Here is a 19480-nt window from a genome sequence, read left to right as displayed (position 1 = left end):
GTTTGTCCCCGCCGATGTATATTAAGTCGATAACGTTTGTTAATACATGTTTATAGTAATGTTATTAATGATAGCGTAAGTAAAGAAGGACGGTAATTAGTTATACGGCCCACTTGGTAATAAGAATATGATACGAGATAAGGGGTGCTCGGTACAAGTATCGAGCACCCGTCGCGGCCCCAAGTTGGGTCGTGACATAGAACCACCATCACTCCCAATCAGACGCGGTCTCTTGTCACTAGCACCAAATGCACGGCCTTAGCGCCCTCAACCATAGAAGCATGCTCAATGATGGACTGGAAGGAAGCCTCCATAGCCTCTATCTAAAGGCAGGGAATTTGTAGAGAGACGACTAGCCCAAAAATAAAACGCCTAATCCTGTCGGACTTAATAGGGATCAAATGAGCGAAATAACGGGCCAGATAAAGAAAGCACCTCACATATGTCTCTAAAGACATGCCCCTCTACTCAAGATGTAGAAACTCCTCCCTACATGCCTCTTTCAAAGACCGGGGCATATACTTCTCAACGAAGGCCCGGTAGAACTAAGTCCAAGTTCGGGAAGGGGAAGCCTCAGGTTTGCAAGCCACGAAATAACTCCACCAGGTCTTCGCGTCGCTGCGAAACTGGTAGGACACATAGTCAACGCCAAAGGTCTCCACGATCCCCATCTGATGTAGCAACTCATGCATACCTAGAATGAACTCATAAGCGTCCACAGAAGAAGTACCCGAAAACCTCAGTGGCTCTAACATCCTGAACCTTCCAACAAGATCTTGATCAGACACGGTCATAACAGAGCCCTCCATGGGCCTAAGATTATCCCCAAGAGAGGGTATCGTATCAATATGGGGAGCTATAGTTACAGCGGGGTGTGCTACCTGAGTAGGTCCCTGCTCAGGGGTCTGCGACCTAACTCTGATCTATGAACCTCCTCTAGGAGTGGTAACACTAGCGGCAGCCTGTTGGGCATCAAGATGAAGCAATACCCTGGCTATAGTATCGTGCATAGCCTGATCAGAAGTAACCTCAGATTGTACCCGTGCTGGGCCACCTCCTTAGGCTCTGGAGAGGAAGAGATCTCTCGCTGCTGTCCTAATGAAGGAGGCTTGAGCCTGGCTAGGGCAGCCCCGCGGCCTCTAGCTCTATCACGTCCTTTGGCTGTCGCTGGCCTTCTAGTGCCAGCTGTAGCTACAGGCTCTGGTACCTGACCTCAGGTCATGGTAGCTCGAGTCCTCACCATCTGTGAGAGAAAAGATAAGAGTCAGATACCAATTTGATCTTTCCAGATATCAATTAGAATAAAGTAGCACGAAAGAATGAAAGAAAGTGAGATTACCTAAATATCCTATAGCCTCTCGCAAATAAGTACGGAGCTCATCGTACTGATCCACGAGACTCTACTAGACACGCTCTTGTATTATAGATCGGGTAACCAGACGTCTGATACCAACTTGTCATGACCCAATTTGATCAAGTCATGCGGGCACTTACCTTGGTCACCTCGGTAAGCGAACCCTCAACCCAACGATAAATAAGGACATAATTAATTAAAGCAAGCAAGTGGTAGAAATATTTATGTAAGTCTAACAATAATATATAATAGAAATAGTACGGAATAAGAAAAGTACCCCCCTCCTAGGGTCTGGTCTAAGTCATACAAGAGCGAGCATCTAAAGGAAATAATACAAGTTTGGAATATAATTGTCACAACCCGACTAGGGGCCATGACGGGTAGCCGAAGCTAACTACCGAGTACCACTCATTACGCTAGTCATCGTACTAATCCTGGACACATATAATTCCCAAGGCAATACATAAATATACATAATCCCTCACGGCTGCAAAAATGATATGCAAGAATATACACTGAAGCATCCATAAGATAACAACTACCCACGCATCCGTATCTACGAGCCTCTACTAGAGTACTGAGATATAAGGAAGGGACAGGACTCCGTCATACCCAAATTTATAAATACACAAAATAATATGACCATAAATAGCACCTCCGGAGTAGTGGAGTGCTCATGTAAATCTGCTGAGTAGCTCCTATAAATCTGGGCCGCCTCCCTGCCTACCTGTGGGCATGAACACAGCGTCCAAAAAGAAAAGGACGTCAGTACGAAAAATGTACTGAGTATGTAAGGCATGAATAATACTAACATAATAAAGAAATAATGAAACATGAGGCGAAAATATAACTTGTACGTCAATTGCCTCTTAGGGCGAACACTATGCCTGCTTAACTTTTAAAGGAATACAAATAGTATGTATATCAAATACACCATTATCATTAACCCGCGTCTGGGTAACTATCACATGCCGCCCACTAGTGGTGTCATGTCCGTCCAAATAGGCACGGAGTAATCTTAAGCCGCCCGCCTTAGCGATGTCCTGTCAAGCCAACTAGACACGGTGTAATCATAAGTCACCCGCCTTAGCGTTGTCATGTCCTGTAAACTTGGCACGGTGTAATCATAAGTCGCCTGCCTTAGCGGTTTCATGTCCGGACAACTAGGCACGGTGTAATCTCATCATTACATACATATCATAAAGCATGCATTAGGAATCAATTAAATACTACAACTCTATTGGGGTGACGTAAGGTCGAGAATCCCGATTCCATTATGGAGTAGTCATGGTTATCATGTCACACCTTGAAGGAACTAGCATTATAAGGTGAGTCTAGCAATAATAAATAATATCAAGGAATCATATAAGGATCATTAGCTTCATAAGAATATCATATCATAAGTTTTGGAATATCTAGACTTAGACGCACCACCATCATTGTCATATTCATAATGCATCTCTCATCTTTATTTCATTAGAAGCTCTTAATAATCGTAGACTCATAGTTTCTGGATTATGAGAAAATCATAGAAGGTTAAAGGAAGTCATATTATAGGAGTCATGCCTTAGAAAAAGAAGGGACTAGCCTCACATACCTTTACGTCTCTCCAACCTTATCAATTAAACGCTTTCCTCCAATGTTCACGATTCTACATTCAAGAGAATTCGTACTAGGATTAGATAATCGGAAACATACTTAAGCTTAAGCTAAAGCTAACGAAAATTGGGTAGCATCTCCTTTGTTTATACAACTTTCTCCATATAATATAACAACTCCCAAACATCAACAACACATCCACAATATCGAAATCAATGATCTTCACCGAGCTATACATCATTCAATTCTCACAATTCTATTTCAAAGTCATCCATAACCATAACTACAATACAACACCACATTTATCCTCATATAATGCTTCTTTAACATCATTTATATCATTTATACAAGATCATACTCACCACATGTCAAGAACTATAATTCAAGTCAAGTTATAATTCAAGAATATTACTATTTTCATATTTGCACTCCATATCCTCCTCCCTTCCATAATCTAAGTCTTTTAACCTCTCACTACTCTTAATAACATCATTTGAACATAAAACTTACCTTTGATGATGTAGGAATGGACTTTGAATGGAATTACTTCACTTGGAGAAAACCCTACTTCAACACCAAAAAGATTCTTGGGTTCCACAAACCCTAAAGAGTATCCTCACACTTGATTCCACAATTTCTTGGTGTTTACTCCTTGATTTCCCTTGGATATATGATGGTATAATGAGAGAATTTTTCTAGAACTTTCAGGACTTAGAGAGAGACTCAAATCAGAAAATTTAGAGCTCAACTCGTCTATTTATAACTGGAACTGGAATGCTCCAGATAAGAGATTCGACGAGCGGGTCGACGGTCATATCAACGTGTTGACGGTCCGTTGACTTGCTCCATCGACCTGCTTCTGCAGATCAAAAGTTACAGAGCCATATTGACTGCGGCGATCGACGGCCTGTCGGTCGACCGTCCGTCAACGTGTCTCGTCGATCGATTTCTGCAGATTAGAATTCTCAGAACATAGTGACAGTGCACATTGATGGCCCGTCGACATGGTCGATGATCCGTCGATAATGTCTGGTGTCTACTGATTTCCCTGAATCTTGCTCAGCCAGCGTCAGTTCAATCCGTTCAACTTCTAATCCTGCAATATACTTGGAATACCTGCTAGTACCTCCATGCATGGGGTAAAATACTTAGCATCTCAATGCTCGGGTACAAATCTCCATTTAAAGGCATACTTGACTAGGAAACCGTAAGTTTTTCTTACCATGAAAACGAGAGGTGTAACATTCTTCTCCCCTTTTAAAATATTCGTCCTCGAATATTAAGTTCTCGAGAATCCTATAAAAATTTCGCCAGAGTTTCCCCTATAATATGGTGCTACCATCCAGTCTCAACAGCCCACAATAACAACGCCTAACAGGGCTACAATACAATGGCAGGAAAATATGGCCACACACACTCAAGAGCACTAAAAGAAATCATTACATACCTCATAATACTAATGTCTCATCTTGAATCTCTTCCGGGGGTGGAAACAAGTGTGGGTACTTGGACTTTATGTATTCTTCCGCTTCCCAAGTCTTTTTCTCTCGATTAATTTTTCGCCACAAGACCTTAACTGAGGCTACCTCTTTATTTCTAAGTTTCCGTACTTGCCTATCTAGTATAGCAATGGGTACCTCTTCATAAGACAACCTTTTCGTAACTTGAACATCATCTACCGACACAATTTTAGTAGGATCTCTGACACACTTACAGAGCATTGATACATGAAAAATTGGGTGGACTGATTCAAGCTCTGGAGGTAAATCCAGTTCATAAGCTACTTGGCCTACCTTGCGTACAATCTTATAAGGTCCAATGTATCGAGGACTCAATCTTCCCTTCTTGCCAAATCTCATCACGCCTTTCATCGGTGATACCTTCCGGAATACCCAATCGTCAACTTGGAATTTTAAGTCTCGTTAGCGGTTGTCCGCGTAAGATTTTTGGCGACTTTGGGCTATTACCAATTGGCCTCTGATAAGCTTGATCTTTTCCATTGCTTGTTAAATCAAATACGGACCTATTAGTTGTATCTCTCCTACTTTAAACCACCCAATTGGGGATCCACACTTCCTTCCATATAGAGCTTCATACGGGGCCATCTGAATACCGGGCCATCTAAATACTGGAATGATAGCTGTTGTTGTATGCAAACTCAATAGGAGGTAGGTGGTCATTCCAACTACTGCCGAAATCTAGCACATATGCCCGTAACATATCTTCCAAGGTCTGAATAATGCGTTCGGCTTGCCCATCAGTTTGTGGATGAAACGCTGTGCTAAGCCTTACCTGAGTACCCAAATCTTCTTGGAAAGACATCTAGAATTTAGCTGTAAATTGGGCTCCTCCATCTGTGATAATAGATACCGAGACACCATGAAGTCGTACGATCTCTTTGAGATACAACCTTGTATAGTCTTCTGCAGAATATGTGGTTTTGGCTGGAAGAAAATAAGCTGTTTCGTCAGTCTATCCACGATCACCCATATGGAGTCATACCTGCATTGGGAGCGAGGCAAACCTACAATGAAATCTATGTTGATCACTTCCTATTTCCAGGCTAGCATTTTCATGGCTTGTAACAATCCTCCTGGCTTTTGATGCTCAATTTTCACTTATTGGCAATTTAGACATTAAGCTACAAATTCTGCTATGTCTTTCTTCATCCCATCCCACCAATACATTAGCTTGAGATCGTGATACATCTTTGTCGCTCCTGGGTGAATGGAATACCAAGAGTAATGAGCTTCTTCTAGAATTCAACGACGTAGTCCTGCAACATTTGGAACACATAGCCTGTGTCGGTGCCTAAGAACTCCATCTGTGGAAGCCTCAAATGGCGACTTCTCTTTCTCAGGAAATGTATCTCTATAGTGACTCGGCTGGGGATATTCGTATTAGCGTTCCCTCACCTCCATATCCAAGGACAAAACAGCTAGGTTGTGAATACCAACTCTTGCATTGCCCGAATCAATTAGATGAATTCCGGGGTTAGCTAGCTGGTGAAGTTCACGGATTAATTCTTTCTTCTTCGAAGGGACCTCACATAGACTACCCATTGATTTGCGGTTAAGTGCATTAGCTACTACGTATGCCTTTCCAAGATGATATAAAATACTCACATCATAATCTTTTAATAATTCTAACCACCGCCTCTGCCGTAGGTTTAACTCCTTTTGCTTGAAAATATATTGGAGACTCTTGTGATCTGTATAAATATCAACATGTACACCGTACAAGTAATGTCTCCACATTTTTAACGCATGAATAACTGCCGCTAATTCCAGATCATGAGTCGGGTAGTTCTTCTCATGTTTCCTCAACTGCCTGGAAGCATAGGCGATGACCTTACCGTGCTGCATCAATACATAGCCCAATCCAACACCGAAGGCATCACAATAAACAACATAGCCTTTTGACCACGGAAGTGTCGGGGCGATGCAAGTTAATGTCCATTCACATCCTGTACTTCTGAAGAAGCACTTGTTAAATTTAAGTGCAAGTATGTTGAGCTACGGCTAAGTAAAATAACTTTGGAATATATGAAGCGAAGCATTATTAAGTTTATTTTATGATTAAAGGATGTATATAAGGAATACCAGAAGATCCTATAAGGAAATGAGTAGAAGAAATTGAGTAGCATGACTTTAGAGAAAAGATGGGCAAGGTTTCGTACGATAATTCTGGTCCAACTTGGGGAAGGAATATTTTTAGAGTATGAGGAGTTTTGAGGTGAAACAAAATTCTAAAATGAAGTTCGTCGAGTCTAGTTTCCAATGCAACAAATCGCTCGTCAATACAACATCGGATTAGAGAATTATGGACGTTACAAGTTAGGCTGACACAGCAGAACCGCGTGCTACAGTAACTGCTACAGTACCCACTTGCTACAGTACCCACTTGCTACAGTACTGCTACAGTACCCGAACCGACCTTGAGCTCCTATTTAAGACCAAAATCTGGTCTTTGGCTTCATCTCCACTCTTCTCCACCAAAAAGCTCCCAAGAGACCCAAGAAACATTGAAGGATCAATTTTTTAGCGGATTAAAGTAACAGGACTACATCCGAAGCTCGGGAAGCGTAGAGAGTTTTGTAGTTCTTATTTTATACATCAAATCTTGATGGATCAAAGGAGCCTATTGAAGCTAAATAAGATTTCAAGTTCTTCCAACCTTGATTGAGGTAAGGATATTTCTTATTATTGATATTACGAATTGTATCAAGGAGATTTAGTTGTTAAAGCTTCATAAAGTCGATTGATTGGTTGAGAAATTGGGTAAACATCGTGTGGGATGTTTTATTGAGTATATTTTGGTATTGATGATGATGCTGTTGATGTTAGCTCTGTTGTTGTTGTTGTTTTGGTAGTATTGTGATTTCGGGCTAGGGATAAAAACAGGGGAGATGCTGCTCAAATTTCGGCAAATATTAAGAGGATTTAATTTGAGAATGAACCTAACAATAGTATGAACCTGATATATTTAGTATTGTGATTTCGAGCTAGGGATCTAAACAGAGGATTTAAGACAAGCATATGATAATGAACCTAACAATAGTATGAATGGTTTTATATGTAGATTACGAGACTACGAATGATCTTATGTAGATTGCAAGACAGAAAGTAATTTGGAAAAGTTAAGAAGTAAGCTTCTAGGTATGTTAAGGCTTTTCTTTTCTTTCATTTTGGTATGATCCTATGACATGAGCGAACAACGAGTAATCGATTCTCCACATTACTCTCTTATCTTAGAAGTACCAGGAGTATCTCAGTTCTTGATTATCCTATACCCCTGTTATGATTGTTCGTTGCATTTTCATGGGTCTTGAGTTTTATATCATGATTATGTTTGTTCACATTCATGCATTGCATTCATTTACATATATGCATATTGACCCATGACCAGAAGGTGTTATATGCGCGTATATTATGTATGTATATATATATGGGGTATGGGGAAGTGTGCGAGGCGTTATATACGCATTACCACCTAATCAGCTGGTGCACAGTAATGATGATTATGATGTTCGAAGGGGCTACCCCAAGGGGCCATTATGTTATTATGCTCGAAGGGGCCATTATGTTATTATGCCCGAAGGGGCCTATATGGGATATGGATCGGGCCGTACGTTCCTCAGCACTATGACCTATGCATATCATACCCCTCGAGAGGCATTTTCGATGGCGTTGCATTCATACGGGTATGTGATAGTCGACATATAGATGCATTCATACGGATATGTTCGATATGAAAATACGGAATGTATTCGGTTAGTCAGTTTAGCTTATGATTTTCAGATTTCATTCATGAATTCTATGTGTATGATACTCTTCTGCCCTACATACTTGGTACATTTTTCGTGCTGACATCCCTTTTACTGGGGGGCGCTGCATTCATGCCTACAGGTACAGATCAAAAATTGACAGAAATCCTAAGTAGATAGCACTTGACATCCGCTGGTGGTGAACTCCCTTTTGTTCAGAGTTGCAAGGTCTATGTTGAGTCTTTCTTTTGTGTTTATGGACGACAGGTGAGCCGGAGCCCTATCCTGCCCATGACTCAGTTATGCTTCTTTAGAGGCTTGTAGACACATGTACAGTACAATCAGTCAGTCCGTGGCCCTGTGGCCTATCCTTTGATTCATAGTTACTTATGAGAGTTGTTTCGGCTCGTACAGTGGTTTGAGCAGTTTCGCATATATTCCATGAGGCAGCCGGACCGCATACAGTTACGTTTTGTTTCTTGAGAAGACGGCCAGACCGTAGAGATTTATATGTATATATCTGTGTTGGAATTTTTCTTAGTATGAGGTGGCTACTTTAGGCCTATCCACGTTCTTAGCTAAATGTAAGTTTAAATGTTGGTTTGCCCGGTCCAGGTAGGCACCGGGTGCCAATCGCGGCCCTCCAGATTTAGGGCATGACAAACTTGGTATCAGAGCAGTTCTGTCCTAGGATTGTCTACAAGCCGTGTCTAGTAGAGTCTTGTTTATGGTGTGTTGCGAGCCACATTTATAAATAGGAAGCTAAAGGGCATTTAGGATGGTTACTCGTCTTTCTTATCTTAGATCGTGCTGTAGAGCTAAGCCATAGGATATGAAGTCCATAATTCTAACCCTAAATGTTTTGGGTTGTGGATTAGCAGTTGATTATACAACTTGGAGAAATTGATGCGAATTGAAGTTTGTTGACCTGAAAGGTATGTTCCCTACTTTATTGATATTGATGTATATGGACGACTGGTACAAAAGCGGGATGCCACTTGTATTTGTGATTGCCTTGAGAGATATTGAATGTGTTTTCTGGGCTGCGTGCAGGGTTGAGGTAGTAAGAATTATAGAGGAAACTCTGCCAAATTTTTTACAAATTGAATTGTTTGAATGTCTATGCCATAGAGAAAGAGTAAAGGGAAATGTCATAACCAGACGTTTGGTAAGCTATGAGTGAGTAAACAATTATGAGACGCTTTTAAAGAGGAGTTTTAGAATGATTCTAATTTGAATTAAGGGATGAACCCAGGCGGAAAGTTAATTAGTAGTTAGAGGAACTAGAATGAGTTGCACTCAAGATTTCAGAGGACTGAGGCTCATTGAAGATATATGGAAAGCCGACCTTAAGAACTCAAGTACATTATTACGATTCATAGATTGACAAGTAAGAGATAAAGAGATATTGATAAGGAAAAAGGAAGTTAATGAGTAGGGGAAGGCTTCATTTTAGAAGTATGTATATATAGGATCAGGACAGGTTGATAATAGACACATGGACTCATTTTATTGAAACTTCCCTATATGATCTAAGTTTGCTTTGGGATTCAGAAGTCACCATTTATTTAACTTCAAGGGGACTCTGAGTATTCGATAGTTGGTACTATTCTGAGAATCATTATGACCAAGTTACTTTTGATACTAATGACGACCTCAGACCCAGAATGAGAAGTGTTTATGTAAGCTGGGCTACAACTGCGATTGCCTTCTGGATTATTTATATAATTCCTAATATGCAATATTGTTGACCGATTAAAGAAATGAAGATCATACCAACTTCAGGAAATAGTTGATCCTTATGAGAAGGTTTCACCTTGATTTTTTTCAGACGAATGTTGTGAAGGTCATTTGACGACAGAAAAATAAGAGCGATATTGGATTATGAAAAAAAAAGTAGAGTAGGTGTTCGAGTGGAGATTATTCATTAAGGCTATATCGCCAGAAACTCATAATCAGGACTTAGAAAAATATGCTAAGAAGTCCTACAAATTTAGACACGCGAAAGTATGAGAAATTAGAATAGCTGAGGGAAAATTAGGAGCATATGAGCCTTACGATTAGAATTTCAAAATGATTTTAAGGTAGGAGTCTGGCTAGCTAGTCAAAAAGAGAGGAGATGTAATAAGTCACAGAGTCAGGACAGAGTTAAAAAGCAAAGGGAGAGTATTTTGTAAGTAAGACATTGAAAAGCGACGCAAATGATAGTCATGTGTGGCTATGTTAAATATTATGTGTGCCCTTATGATCAATCTTATGATATGCTAAAGGAATTGATTGGGCTAGATATTTAAGCTATATAGCAAGTGCTACAGGGTAGATCGAGATTGGTTTCCTCTGAATATTAAAAGTTAGATAATCATGATGCAACAATATCAGGGAAAAGAGGAATAGGTATGCATAAGAGTAAAGAGAAGATTGTGATGTCAAGATAAGAAAAGAAACGTGAGCAGGAAAAATATGCTCCTAGTAAGGATTGAGCAAAGTATCCGAGGGAAGGGCTAAGGCGACGGTAGAGAGGGAAAGCCATTCGGATAAATTTTTAAAGTAAACGAGCAGGAAGGATAGAGTGTGGCAAAAAGTGATAAAGGGCGAATGCGAAAATCCCGGAAACAGATTTTAGTAGATAGGATCGAAGTATAATAACGATTGATATGGATGTAACCTGTGGAAGAATAATCAGATTTTATAAAAAGTGTCAAGGGATTTATGACTCTTAAGGTATACCTGGAAGTTTAAATATGAAGCCATATTGATACGCTCACCTAGAAAATGGAAAAGCGCCCCAACAAATGTGTCACACCCCGACTTTACTAGGGTGTGATGGGCACCCGACCCCATCTTTGGAGCCGAGCGAACCCGCTAACTCTTATTACACATATGAACTTATGAACTAGTAAGTAATGAATACATCAAAATTTTTTTCCATAAGTAAAATCTGACATCACATAAGACTCGTGACACGAAACATGATAGCTTATCGGCCCTTGAGCCGCTTACACATGACAACCTAATACCCACGACTCGTCCGCAAAGTCTCTAACTACGAACATATCGTCATGGCACATATACGTGACTCGGCGGCACTCTGGACAAGTGGAGCCTACCAATTCCGCCGGACATCTTCTATGCTAACTTCGGCTCGTGCAGGTTTTCACGCGGCATGAAACGCGGCCGAAGAAGAGGGGTCAGTACGAGCAATGTACTGAGTATGTAAGACATGAATAGTAACGACATAGTGAGGGCCGTAGAACATATCATGTAAAAAGAGTGTTACGTACATATGAGACATATCATGGAAAAAGCGTAACTCGCGCATGAGTAGTAAATCGTATGGAAACATAAACCGTACCATAGGATAAAAGAGTAACACAGTACATATAAGTGCCCTTGGGCGTATCTTTGTCGTTCTTAGCTTTCCTTACTCATATATATATATACATAAAAAAAATAGAATATATTATATTGCCGAGGCGTCGGCGTACCGATCCATTTAACCATAATGTGCACATCCCGCGTCCGGGACGATATCATGTGCCATACTCCAACTGATCAGGTGGATATGCGTATATAACGCTCTGCCCTTATCTCCATTTTCCCCTTAGATATATCGGCGTCTATAGCGCCCTGGCTCTTTCATCATATACATATACTCATATCATATACGTATATCAGCGTCTATAGCGCTCTGATTCTACTATCATATATATATATATATATGTATGTCGGGTACACACATCAATCGGGGTCATAAGGCATAATTCCATGTATTTAGAACCCTTAAAATAGTCATTACCTATAATAGACTTGGGATATCCAGAAACAGTTTACCATTCCCATATTTTCATTTTTATGGCAGAACATATCGTCAACATATTTATCGTAGGCATTTTCTCATTTTCGACTCCATCGTTGTCCTTACAAGATCACATTCTTCATCTTAGTCAAGGGATCATCTTTGTCATACTTATCATGGACATATGTTCTTTCTTAGCATTATCGTTGTCATGGTCATCATAGACATATTTACATTAGGATAGCGTTGTACCTATCGTTTGATAATCGGGACAGGGATCAGAAGTTTTCTTAGGATTCCACTCCAAAACAAGCCAAATGAAACAATAAGGAAAATCCGGGAACAATGGGCCCACCTCGGGTCAAATGAGGCGGCGCACACAATTTACGTGTAATACGTTTCATGACATTACTTATGGGAGTTTTAAGGTAATCGGGTCTCATTTATGCAAGTTCTAGAGGTCTAAGAAGTTTTCCAACACTTCGCACCATTTCTAGTTCAATTCTACCGAATGAATAGTAGCGAATTTCAATCTTGGATTTCGAGAGAAGGAATGGTCCCCGAGGCCCGTATCCAACTTAGTACGTCTAAGACATGCCATAGAAAGAAGGGTGAAGTCTTACATACCTTTTTCCGCCTTGTACGCCGCTCCAAATTCAGCTTCCAATCTCGCCAAAATCTTCATCCTTTGACTTCTCCTATTCGGTTAGGGCTCCATCCTTCACCATGAGAGATATACTTGTCCCAACAACCACTCCATGTTAATTAGGACCTTCAAATTAGTAGAAAAGCTGGAAGAAAATAATTTTTCTAGGTCACTTTCCCATGGCCATGCTTGGCCGAAACTCTCTCTATCTCTCTTTTTTTTTTTTTTCTTTCTTTCTTTCTTGTTTCATCACTTAGAATGATGACTCCATATGTATATATATACATGTCTTCCTCTACTTTTCCATATTTATAAATAAATCCCTCAAAATATGGATATAGGCACATAATTCCCCTTTCCTCCATTTCTCTAGAATTTTCTTTTCTTTTCTTGAATTTTCCTTAGAATAAAAGATGACTTAATTAAGTCTTGCCATGTACACTTTGGTCCATATATTCTTCACTTTTCTAGATTTTTCTTCAAGTCATGAAAGATGATTTCTTAGGCTTGCATGGTCATCTTTGTCCATTTATATTTTAAACTCCCACAAATATATATGGTGTACACATGTGCCATTTCATGGCATGAAAATATCCAAACATGGGGTGGGGTCCACGGCCACTTAGGCCTTTTGGCCATTTCATGAAAATTCTTTACCCACTTTTAGCCTCCAATTCCTCCTTATCCCGAATTTACCCTTGATGCTCCATTCCAATAAAAGGACGAATACGCAACTTATACATTCTAAAAAAAATTTATAACCTTGTCCTTAACTTCCCGCCATTAACTTGGGATATTCAAATGTACAAAACGCGAGGTGTAACAAAATGATCTTTGCAATAGAACGAATTTGTAGTTATAGTGGAATGTTCTACAGACTCCCAAGCAATTATTATAGAATGGAAAATAGGAAATGGGCGTTTATTGAGTAAAGGGAAATTCAGGGAAACTATAAGGATAAGAGTAAGAAAAGGTATGTTAATGAATTGGTTAAAGAAGTGACGCGATTAATAAAGTTCGCAGGTTTGGCCAGAAGCAAGCATTAATACCATAAAGCAATGGTCTTGATAGGGAGTGCAGAGATACGATACTAAAGGAAATAGGATGAATATGCGAGGGATATACATGAATATGAACAAGTTACGGCTTCGAAAAGGGAAGTCACGAAAGGGACGAAAGGAGGAAGAAAAAGATATATTTTATGGGTATTTATGATTAGGACAAGGATCGACAAGATGTTGGAGGAACTATGACACCTGACTATGGTACAACCACTTAGTAAAGAAGAACTACAGAACAGTATGAGTTGGGCAAATGAAAGAGCGGGTCGTGGGAAATATATGCGATAGTACATTGACTTACGATGGTAGTGAAAGAAGAAACCAGATTTGGTTGGCTAAAGGATAAGGTCAGTGTAAGAGAGGGAAACAGATAAAAGGCTTAAATCGCAAAGGTAAACAGAGGAAATGAGTATCTATGAACTTTAGATATCTATGCGACTGATAAACTCAAACAACAAATAGGGTATGCCAGACTATGGGGAAGACTTATCAGGTAAAAAAATTAAGCGAAGGCTAAGAGTCAAAAAAGAACTCAAAAGAGGTAATAAAGAGATGACGCGTCTAATTGGAACAAAGCTAGTGATAATGAACTCTCATGGAATGAGAAAAATAATGGTTCTTCTAGGAAGGAAATGTCTATGATTGAAAACTGCAGACAAAGGAAATAGTGAAATGATTTGAATTCGCTGCATGATAAGGAGCCTGGTTCCCATTTAGGAAAATTTCCAAATTTATCAGCTGGATTAAGGGATTAGCAACTTTAAGAATAAATTGAAAGAAAAGGACCCTTGAAGAAGAGATTTGAGATACTCTTGGAGTAGGTACAATAATTACCAATAGCCAGACCGAGCATAAGAAGCCTTATCAAGAACAAGCGAGAATCAAGTAAAGTGTATGGACAAAAGGAAATTTCGGCGTGACATTAGCTGGAAGATAAAATACCGAAAGGATCGATTCAGTTGCTACAGGAAAGCAAGGGATAATACATTACCAGTTTCTGAGGTTATCGTTAAAGGGGGAAGAATAAGTTAAATCCCAAGAAGATGATGAAGCATAAGAAGGCTACGTGGAGATCAAAAGAAACAAGGATTTCTGGTATATTGGGATAAAAGGGAAGATAAGACCAAAATTGGATAAAAGTCTATGATAAGTATTGGGTAAACGAGTATATTAGGATGTAAACGACAGAAGTCGAAGAGACAGCGAGGATGATAAAGTTTGAGGAGTTAGTCGGCAGACGAGTGATACGAAAAAGAGATGACGATGAGTACGAACATAAATTTTAGCCACAAAAGGAGGAGAATAGTACACAAGGATTGATTGGGCAAGGAATTCAGTGAACCCGGGGAATACACCTATTGATAGCAAATCAACAGTAGTCAAGAAACACCAAAGGAATTATGAAACCATGAATATAGAGTCTACATGTACATGAGGACGATGAGCTAGTAATTGCACAAGAAAGAACTATATATGTTAAGAAGAAACCATGTTATTGCTCATACAAAGGAACCAAGAAATCCAAGGAAGATTAATCGTCAGAAATTGAGGTGCTCCAGTATAAGGAAATATCGAGTACTACTCCAGTAAGACTGGAAATGCCACAGATTCAATGTAAGAAAACCCAAAAGGGGTAAGGAATATTAACTAGTTAGGCAGAATCAATCAGTGCCGACACAACTGAACGGTTTGCAGACAAGAAATAGAGTAACATTTCAGCAGAAGAGCTCACAATACAACTGGCGATCAACTGGGAAATAAAGAGTAAACCTCAGAGTATTTTAGGAACTCTTGGTGATGATAATTAAATATCAGGTTGATCGCTATGTATATGAATGATGGGGTTAATAGATAAGTTATCAAAAATCGTCAGCAGAATATGAGGGAAGATTGAATGGACCATAAGTAGAAAGGTTTCAACCCCGAAATTCATAAAGGAGGACTGTCTCTTTAGGAAAGTGATATAGCATCATAAGTCTATAAATTATAGTTGCGATTTATTAATCTAAGGTGTATAGCCTCCAAGTAATCACGAAGAGGATCATAAGTTGCATAGTTCAAATAATTTCAGCTCTGAATGCGTGAGTAAGACTGCAAGTAAGTCAAGTCAATACCAGCAAACACTGGTGAGAATATTGACAACAACGTCGAATGAGCTTTCTATTTTAACATTCGAGGACGAATGTTCCTAAGGGTGGAAGGATGTTATATCCCGTACTTCGAAGACTTGTTAAATTTAAGCGTAAGTATGTCGAGCTATGGCTAAGTAAAATAACTTCAGAATATATGAAGCGAAGCATTATTAATTGTATTTTATGAGTAAAGGATGTATATAAGGAATACCGGAAGATCCTATAAGGAAATGAGTAGAAGAAATTGAGTATTATGACTTTGGAGAAAAGATGGATAAGGCTTCATACAATAATTCTGGTCCAACTTGGGGAAAGAATACCTTTTAGAGTATGAGGAGTTTTGAGGTGAAACAAAAGCCTAAAATAAAGTTCGTCGAGTCTAGTTTCCAATGCAACAAATCACTCATCGGTAAGACATCGGAGTAGAGAATAATGGACTTTACAAGTTAGTCTGACAGAGTAGAACCGTGTGCTGCAGTAACGGCTACAGTAACCGACTTGCTACAATACTGCTATAGTACCCGAACCGACCTTGAGCTCCTATTTAAGACCAAAATCTGGTCTTTGGCTTCATTTTCTCCACTCCTCTCCACCAAAAGCTCCCGAGAGACCCAAGAAACATTGAAGGATCATTTTTTTAGCGGATTAAAGTAACGGGACTACATTCGAGGCTCGGGAAGCGTAGAGAGTTTTGTAGTTCTTGTTTTATACATCAAATCTTGACGGATCAAAGGAGCCTATTAAAGATAAATAATATTTCAAGTTCTTCCAACCTTGATTGAGGTAAGGATATTCCTTATTATTGATATTACGAATTGTATCAAGGAGATTTAGTTATTAAAGCTTCATAAAGTCGCTTGATTGGTTGAGAAATTGGGTAAACATCGTGTGAGATGTTTTATTGAGTATATTTTGGTATTGATGATGATGTTTGTGCTGTTATTGTTGTTATTTTGTTAGTATTGTGATTTCGGGCTAGGGATATAAACAGGGAGATGCTGCTCAAATTTCGGCAAATTTTAGGAGGATTTAATTTGAGGGCTTAAGACAAGCATACGATAATGAACCTAACAATGGTATGAATGGTTTTATATGTAGATTACGAGACTATGAATAATCTTATATAGATTGCAAGGCAGAAAGTAAGTTGGAAAAGTCGAGAAGTAAGCTTCTAGGTATGTTAAGGCTTTCCATTTCTTTCATTTTGGCATGATCCTATGACATGAACGAACAACGAGTAATCGAGTCTCCATATTACTCTACTCTTAGAAGTACTAGGAGTATCTCAGTTCTTGATGATCCTATACCCCTTGTTATGATTGTTCCTTCTGTTCATGGGTCCTGAGTTTTATATCATGATTATGTTTGTTCACATTCATGCACTGCATTCATTTACACATATGAATATTGACCCATGACCAGAAGGCATTATATACGCGTATATTATGTATGTATATTTTTATATGGGGTATCGGAAAATGGGCGAGGCGTTATATACGCATTACCACCTGATCAGCTGGTGCACAGTGATGATGATTATGATGCCCAAAGGGGCTGCCCCAAGGGGCCATTATGCTATTATGCCCGAAGGAGCCATTATGTTGTTATGCCCGAAGGGGCCATTATGTTATTATGCCCGAAGGGGCCTATATGGGATATGGATCGGGCCGTACGTTCCTCAGCACTATAACCTATGCATATCATACGCCCTCAGAGGCATTTTTAGTAAACAGATGCATTCATAAAGGTATGTTCAGATAGTCAAACATATAGATGCATTCATACGGATATGTTCAGACAGTTAGACATACATATGTATTCAGTTAGTTAGTTTAGCTTATGATTTTCAGATTTCATTCATGACTCCTATGTGTATGTTACTCTTCATACATACTCGGTACATTTTTTCATACCGACGTCCCACTATCTTCGGGAGGGGCGGCGCATTCATACCTGTAGGTACGGATAGATAGATTGACGGAAGCTGGCTTGAAGAACGGTATGACACATCCGGTGGTGAGCTCCCTTTTGTTCGGAGTTGCCAGGTCTATATGGAGTCTTTCTTTTGTATTTATGGACGACGGATGAGCCGGAGCAGCTTAATCACCCGCACACTCGGTTATGCTTCTTTATAGGCTTATAGACGCATGTATAGTCGATCGGTCGATCCGTGGCCGTATGGCCCATCCTTTGATGCATAGTTACTAATGAGAGCCTTTTCGGCTCGTACAGTGGTTTGAGCAGTTTTGCATATATTTCATGAGGCGGTCGGACCGCATACAGTTACGTTTTGTTTCTTGAGGAGCGGCCGGACCGCGGAGTTATGTATATATCCGTGTTGGGATTTTTCGAGTGCAAGTGGCTACTTTAGGCCTATCCACATTCTTAGCTAAATATAAGTTTAAATGTTAGTTCGCCCGGCCCAGGTAGGCACCGGGAGCCGGACGCGGTCCTCCAGATTTGGGGCATGACACTATCCTTCAATTCCTGAAAACCGCGTTCACAAGCGTCAGTTCACTGAAATTTTGCTGATTTCTGAGTTAGCTTCGTCAGTGGTGCAGAAATAGAAGAAAACCCTTCCATAAATCTCCTATGGTAACATGCCAATCCCAGAAAGCTACGGACCTCTGTAGGCGTTGTAAGACTTGGCCAAGTCTTCACAGCCTCAATCTTTTGAACATCTATTCGAATGCCATCAGCTGAGATAATATGGCCTGGAAAAGTCACTGAATTTAGCCAAAACTCACAATTTGATAATTTTGCATACAATTCTCGAGTCCGAAGAATTCCAAGGACAATACGCAAGTGGTCTGCATGCTCTGTTTCTGACCGTGAATATACTAAGATGTCATCAATGAACATGATCACAAATAGGTCTAGATAGGGCCTGAATACATTATTCATCAGATTCATAAACACCACAGAGCATTAGTCAACCCAAATGACATCACCCGATATTCATAGTGGCCATATCTCGTTCGGTTTCGTTTTGGGAATCTTATTTCAATCACTTGATGATACCCTGATCTTAGATCAATTTTGGAAACCATTTGGCACCCTGTAATTGGTCAAACAAATCATTAATTCTTAGAAGTGGATATTTATTATTTATCGTCACCTTTATTCGGCCTATACGACGAACGCACATCCGTAGTAAACATCTTTCTTTCTCACTAATAGACAGTGCTCATGGTGATGAATCGGGCCTAATGACTTGAGCAAATCTTTCGATTGTGCCTTTAGTTCTTTCAATTAAGGTGCCATTGTAAATGAAGATAGAGATTGGTCTAGTATCCCAGAATATATCAATAGCGAAATCAATCAATCTCTTCCGCAGGAAGGCACGAAGTTCATCTTAAATATGTCCGGAAATTCATTCACTACCTAGACGGATTGAAGAGTCGGCGGCTTTTGCTTCGTTGTCATCGTCGTTATGTCCCGTATCTTTGCATAGGAACATTATAAAGCTAAGTGCGACAAGTTAAAGACAAAGCGGTTTTTAGGATTCTATGAGTTTCACTCTCCCGATTTTGTTTCTATGCACAAGTTGCCTATAAACATTTCATTTGGTATGGAAAGATTATTGGAGATTAAGGATTAATTAACCATAAGTGGGTTTTTAAATG

This window comes from Lycium ferocissimum, chromosome 6 (genome assembly GCF_029784015.1).
Source record: "Lycium ferocissimum isolate CSIRO_LF1 chromosome 6, AGI_CSIRO_Lferr_CH_V1, whole genome shotgun sequence".
NCBI classification, from domain to species: domain Eukaryota; kingdom Viridiplantae; phylum Streptophyta; class Magnoliopsida; order Solanales; family Solanaceae; genus Lycium; species Lycium ferocissimum.
The sequence above is the reverse complement of the archived record's forward strand: the minus strand, read 5'-3'. Positions refer to the sequence as shown.